This window comes from Castanea sativa, chromosome 1, assembly GCF_040712315.1.
Source record: "Castanea sativa cultivar Marrone di Chiusa Pesio chromosome 1, ASM4071231v1".
In the NCBI taxonomy this organism is placed as follows: Eukaryota; Viridiplantae; Streptophyta; class Magnoliopsida; order Fagales; family Fagaceae; genus Castanea; species Castanea sativa.
Genome location: NC_134013.1, coordinates 67214063 through 67221390, shown reverse-complemented (window position 1 = coordinate 67221390; position 7328 = coordinate 67214063). Strand labels below are relative to the sequence as shown.

The 7328-nt window shown below is 34.8% G+C and overlaps 1 pseudogene; it reads left to right on the top strand.

The window, feature by feature from the left end:
- The first annotated feature begins 4440 nt into the window (after positions 1 to 4440).
- LOC142632626 (B3 domain-containing protein At4g01580-like) lies at positions 4441 to 6302 on the top strand (annotated as a pseudogene).
- Positions 6303 to 7328: the final 1026 nt, after the last annotated feature.

The window sequence follows — 7328 nt, the reverse complement described above, 5'->3', positions numbered from 1 at the left end:
GGGGGCAAGACCTGGAGTTTAAATCTCTAGGAAAGAGTTTCACACACATATACACTTAGATTAGGCTGGAGTATAATTTCTATCTTGTATAAAAAAAAAATTTCCCTTAACTGTTACCAAGTTTTAATTATCGCTTCCAGAATTATTACTAGCCTTGGTTGGACAGATTGGTGGATTGACCACTTTGCTACAAAATCCAAACCTGAAGAAACGGGAGAAAGAAAAAAAGACGGTTGGTAGCTAGCTACTAATTAAATGCTAATTAAACTCGGCTATTATATGTTGTGCAGACTGATGGGATTTGATAATAAATATTGTGTTTTTTGATGAATTTGGTAATAATATTGATCATATCCCATATGCCCATATCTTTCTAATTGATTACCACCGCACATCCTTGGTGCGATGATCACTTCACAAGTATAAGTATTTGTGGGGTGTGGGGGGTAAGGGTCGGGGTTTAAGTTTTCAGGAGGAAGCTTTACACACATATACACTTAGATTAGGCTAGAGTAGAAATTCTATCTTGTATAAAATATAAAATAAAAAAAAAAATCTTTTTGATTGAATTTGCTTAAATTGACAACGTTTTAATTGGGTTTGCATACTCTAATTAAAGAACTCTATAAAGCACAAAGGCCAACGATGTGCACCCTTTAATAAGAAGTTGTATCTAAACATTGAAAGTTTCCTTTTTATGATCTCTTCAGGTTTGGTTAAACAGAAATGCATTATTTATCTATTAGAAGGCGTAGTTTGACTTTTCAAATTTCTTTCCTTTCTTGTATTTTTGGTAGAAAAAATAATTTTTAACATAAATTTCAATAATGACCTGCTAGATTTTTACTAAAATATGTAATACATTTATATAGTTAACTAATGTCTTTTTTATTCTCTTTAATTAATTTTACGTTATACATACCTATTAAATTAAAATGTTTTTAATGTATACTATATATACATCAATTATATTTATTTTACCATCACGTTTTCTTGTCATAATGGTCACTCTATAAGCATAAATTTTTATGAAGTTTGTGAAATAAAGACCGGAATTCAAGTATCTAGAAATAACTTTCACACACGTACATTTAGATTATACTAGAATATAATTTTTATCTTGTATAAAAAAATTATATTTTATTTTTATTAGACTTACTTTCATTTTTTTGCAAAAATAAAAAAGACTTTTTTTAAAGGAAAAGAAATACTTATTTAAAGTAAATTTTTTTTGTTTACATAAGAAAATATCATATTATAAATCAAATTTCAAACATTCCAAGCAATAAATAAATATTATGTACGTGTGTTATTCTTTGAATTTAATTTTTTTAATTATATATTTAGCTTAACCAACTCAAAAAAAATTTCAGGCTCCCACCACTGATTATATTCTAGTAAGGAGATGACTAGGAATCCACAACATGCATGTTTTAAGTAGACTATAGACTCTTGGGAAAAAAAAAAAGATGTTGGAGTTTATGGCGGTCTTTTCATTGTGTTTTATAACAGTTTATGAGTTAGCCTTTTTTTTTCTAGGATTTTTTCTTTAAAAAAATTATCACTCCAAAATTGTGAGTTTTTTTTTTTGGGCACAATTTGAGCTTTTTATATATATTATTATTTAATGGGAATTTTTAAGCCCTTCGAGCATTATTATTGGTGGAGACAAATTACTAAAATGCTAAATTTACTAACCAAACAGAACAAAATGCTGTGAATTCTAGTTAGCTCAACTAGTAAAATCTCTTATGGTTGTATAAGAGATCTGAGGTTCAATCCCCGCCTACACCAAAAACTGATTGGTGCCTCAGTCTGATGAAAAATAGTTATTATCAGGAGCGGACGCTATAGGTTGAAAGTCTCTAAAAATAAAAATAAAAAAGAACAAAATGCTCCTGTATCAATAAAGGAAAAACCAAAATTTTTTGCTGTTGAGCTACTGTGCACAACCATCTTGGCGTGTGCACTGTAGTTCAAATGTTAAACAAAAAAACAATATTATATTAGGTCTTTCACTATAGCTTAGATTATTAAATAATTTTTTTCTTATCCTTTCTTATTTTCCTGTTTCACGCCTCCTCTCTCTTCTTATCACTCTTCACTTCTCTCACCCTCTCCCCTCAAAATGTTTTTTCTCTTCCTCCACCTTGCTGATCTCACCTGCCCAGCCACCAACTGACCTATCTCCCTTGCCTAGACGCCAGCCTAACTTTCTTCCTCTACTCATCGCCACCCCAAGTCAACCCATCTTTGCCTCCATCGTCGACCCATCTTTGACCTATCTCGCCCTCTCCTCTCTTTTTGGATTTGAGTTTTGTTTGGTTTTAGGTTAATGATTCATTTTGGGTGGTGGCGGTGATTGTGATTGCGGTTGTTGTTTATTGTAGAGATATATTATTTTATTATGTTGTTAACATTATTTTAATGCGATAAATACTAAAATAAAACCACTAATTTTAGATGTTTTGTAACTTTTTGTGGTGCCAAAAGTTGAAATTTTTAATACCAATAATGCTGATGTTATTAGAAAACTTTTAAAGCAAGTTGGGTCTAAGCCCTAGTAGGCCTAACTGGTGTAAGCCCATTAGAGCATTCACATTGGGAAAGACATATGCCATATGCAGGGAAAATTTAGCATAAAAGCCAAAAACCATCCACACATCCAGACACTTAAAAGCCAACTATTGCAAAAAAAAATTGCAATTGTGCTACAGTGCGATTCTAAATGTAGAATCGCACTGTAACTCAATTGTAAAAGAAAATATTAATATTTTATTCTAAATATCAGGTTTTCTTTCTCATTCACACGTCTCTCATCTCTCTCTCTCCACCACTGAAGCTTCACCAAGCCTCTCTCTTCTCTCTTATTCACACGGTCTCATCTCTCTCTCTCGCCATCGCTGAAGCCTCTCACCAAGCCTCTCTCTTTCTCTCCGAATGCCTTTACCGATTCACCGTCGATGTTAGGGGTTTTGTGACAAATCCAAGCAATATACTAGGTGGGTTTTGATCAATGTATTCGAGTTTTTGTGTTTGTGTTTCTTTTCTCTCTCTAGGTTTTTTCTCTCTCTCTCTCATGGTGTGGTTGGTTGAGATTGGAGTGGGTGTGCTTCGTCTAATCTCCACCGATCAGTGTGGGTGTGGTTTGATGAGTGTGTTTGCTTGGTCCGGTGTGGGTGTGCTTAGTCCGATCTCCACCGATCTGCTGTGTTTCGGTGGTGGATGGCTGTGGCGCCGATGGGTTTGATGAGTTTGGGTGTGTGTGTGGGGTTGGGTTTGTGACTGATGTGGTGGTAGTGGTGGGGGGTTGCAGTGGTGGTGGGTGTTGATGATGGTGGAGGTAGGGGTTGCCGTGGTGGTGGTGAAGGGGTGGGTAGTGAATGATTGATGATTATGGAGGTGGGGGTTGCCGTGGGTGGTGAAGGGGTGGGTAGTGAGTGATTGTTGATGGTGGAGTTGGGGGTTGCCGTGGCAATGGTTTGCTAATGTGGGTTCGTGGTGTTGGCAGTGGCAATAGTGGGCAGAGGGTAGTGGGTATGGCAGTGGCCTGGTGGTTCGGGGTTTGTTTGGTTATTTTTTAATGGGTTTGTAGTTGGTTTTTGGTTGGTTTGTGGCTGGATATTTGCTGGGTTTGTGGTGGGTTTGGTGTCATGGTGGTTGCTGTATGGTAGTGACTGGGTTGCTGTGTGGAGGTGGTGTGGTTGAGAGGGTGGTTGCTATGTAGATGGGTGTATTGGATTTTTTCTATGGTACTTGACCACTGGTTGAGAGAGAGGAGGGGAGATAGAAATTAGAGAGAGAATGATATATATTTTATTGTATAATTTATATTATTTTAATGTGTTATATTGTAAAATAAAAGTTGAAATGTTGGGAACATTGTAAAATGGTATGGTATAATTAATAAAATAATTTTTTAAGATGGTAAAATAGAATATGTTAGAATAATGGGATGCAAATGCTCTTACTCACTTTGCTAAAAGGATTAAGCAGCTAATTAAATGGGATTTTCATTACTCTACTCTCTGCGTACTCTTTTTTTTTTTTACAAAATAAAAATTTTACTTTAGTTTAATTTAAATATATATGTACAAAAGTCTTTCTAGTGCCACATAAAGTGGCACAACAAATGCCACATAGGCGAGTTGTGGCATATGTTGTGCCACTTGATGTGGCACAATACTTATTCTATGTACAAAGCTCTCAGTGGTTCTGCGTACTCTTTTTAATGACCTCTATAAAGTGAAAAAAAAATACACACACACAAAGCCTGCCAACAATTCAAGCACTATTTACTATTATAGCTTTATTTATGCGTTAAAAATTTTAGTTCTCAACCTAAGAAGCATCAACAGTTCAATTTCTCGTTTAGCAAAAAAAAACAAAAAAAAGTTCAATTTATCAGCAAAAAGCAGCCCAACTTTTTGAACTAGAACTATGACTTTTCAATGGCAGAGAGACAATGAGGATGGTCCTGCTGATCTTACCACAAAGACCCCACACTTTTTCAAGATTATTATGCCTCAAAACTCTTCAAGAAGGAAAGCTTGTAAGTATACTTAATTTCATGATCTTTTTCTCTCTGAAAATCATATGCTAGTTAACGTCGTCCACTTGGTCTTTTTTGTTTGTGATCCTTGAAAATTTTACATTTGTTGATGACCAAGTTCAAGCAAATCTATGAACTTGGTTCCATACTACATGTAGTCATAAAAACTTTCATTTTGTAATGCGTAGGTTACCGCTTTGACTTTTTCTTTTCTTTTTTTTTTAATTTTTTTTTATGGAGAAATGATTCAATATTTTTACAACAAATCATAAATGGCAGGTTATTATTAGTTATTATTGTTGAGGTAAAAAGTAATCTTAGTATTAGTATTAGGTTCAAATTTGAACTAGTAACAACTAACCACCTATGATTTATTGTAAAAATATTGTGGACGTAACACATCTCTTGTTTGTGAGGGGTGGGGGCTGTAACTAAGGAGTATATTGGAACAACAAGAATATAAGAAGAAAACAGTACAAGCAAATAGGACTTAATTCTATGTAAATCTGCCCTTTTGTAATGCGCGTAGGTTATGGCTGTAGCCTTAGATTTTTCGAGTTTTTGATACAATGGAACAAAATATCCCATCAGTTTTTATTTTATTTTCTTACATCTTTCTGGCATTGTCTATATGGTTTTTGTTTGTTTTTTTTATTCATCCAACAAGTATCTTCTTTGAATAATTATTAAGTATTATTATAAAAGAACGACTAAATCCATTTTTTCTATAATGGTACTGACTGCACAACGAGAATAAAGCTTGATTGATTGCATGTGTTTTTTTACAAAGCCTGCATTTATGTTATGGAGATTCTTTACAGCAGATTCCAAAAAAGTTTATAAGCAAATATGGAGTTGATCTGTCAAATATGGCCTTTTTACGATTCCAAATGGTACAAAATGGAAAGTCAAGTTGACAAAACGTGATGGTGAGGTTTGGTTTCAAAATGGTTGGTGCGAATTTGCAAGGTGTTGTGCTCTAACCCTGGGGCACTTGCTAGTTTTCAAATATGAAGGAAATTCACACTTCTATGTACTCATATTTGATGCCACTGCAACAGAAATAGACTATTCTTTAGATGACCAACACCAAGTTCGTAGGATGGAAGACATTGAGAGTGATGATAACTCTCTTGAAATCATGGATGGCTTTATGCCAAGCCAAAAAACAAGGGAGAAACCACCATTACCATGCCCTTTACCTCATAAGAGGGCAAAAACCAATCCAAGAAGTTCTCATTTGCAAGCAAGGGAAACACATTTTAGACCTGAACTCACTAAATCTAAAGGGTCAGTGTTAGAGAAATCAAAAATGAATGCAGGGGTATCTTTTACTAGGCGAGAATCTAAAGGTTCGAATCTTACACTTTTGTTTAGGGGTTTTGATTTTCACACATCTACTATTTCACATCTCTTTTTTTCACATCCACTCTGTGTGCTTAAAATGTGAACACTCCCACATGAATTGTGGATTAGTGTGTGAAATAGCAGATGTGAATGAGTATGAAAGTATAGAAGTGTCATGTTTTTATAGCCACTAACTGAACCTCATTGTTCAGCAGAAGAATGCAGTGGAGCTACAAAGAGATGCCCAAAATCTGAGGTTATTGAAAGGATGCTGCCATTGTCTGCCAATGAGAAAGATAGAGCTTTTCAGAGAGTTAGAGCTTTTGAATCTAAGAATCCTTTTTTCATGGTTGTCATGCAACCATCATGTGTTTACCCTGGGAAATCATTATTAAGCTTCTAGTTCAAAAATGTGCAGGCTTAAACATTTGTTAACTTCACTTTTTAGATGACATACATTAGCATGAGAACAAAGATACAAAGTGGTTCTTCCTTCGTAGAGCAAAACCAAAAGCATTTTTTTCCTTTATTTGTTGGCCCAAAATCTTCCGTATTACCCATTTCCTTTTTAATCTTTTATAGAGTATATCATCCAGCTTTGCGAAAAAATACATGAGCGAGATGGGTGGTGAATTTGTCATCCTTCGGTCTTTTAATGAGGGAACTTGGTCTGTTAAGTTTATATTTTACTGAGCACAAACAAAAGCCTATTTTCAACAGGGTTGGAAGGAATTTGCACGAGACAATAACCTAAAAGTAGGTTATGTTTGTATCTTTGAGCTAATTAATGGCGTTGAACTTGATTTTAAAGTTGCCATTTTCTGGGCTGCTAACGATATTGATTGCCCTCTATTGAATGGTAAGGAACTGGTTGATTTTGTAAGCCTGTTTTCTATTAATTTCATGTGCATGACTTCATATTTTCATGTGAATTTAAAATCTGCTCATGGGGTTGGAGGAAATCGAGTAGGACGCAAAAGCAGCCCCTTAGTTAAACCTGAATCTGATTGCAATCTGGATAATGTGTCTTTCTCACATGACCAATGTCCTATGAAAGATGGTGGTGTAGGCACGTCTACCAATCGGAGAAGGCTAAAAGCTAAGGCTCTTGTGAAGAACCAAGAATATAAGGGGGTGTTTGGATTTGCTGTTTTCATAACTCATAACTCTGTTTTCATCACTCATAACTCAAAATATGTGGGTCCCATGAAAAAAAAAAAAACTCTGTTTGGCATTGTTTCCAATTTTTGTTTCCATCACTCAATTCTCTGATTGTTTAGTGATGAGTTATGGAAGCTGAAAACACATTTGAGATGTTTTCAGTTTTCAAAACTCAGTTTCCAATGGCATTTTTGTAATTAAACTCACCTTATCTGACATGGTAGCCACAATGTTTGAAATTTTTGGGTTTTTTTTATTGTTGTTTTTT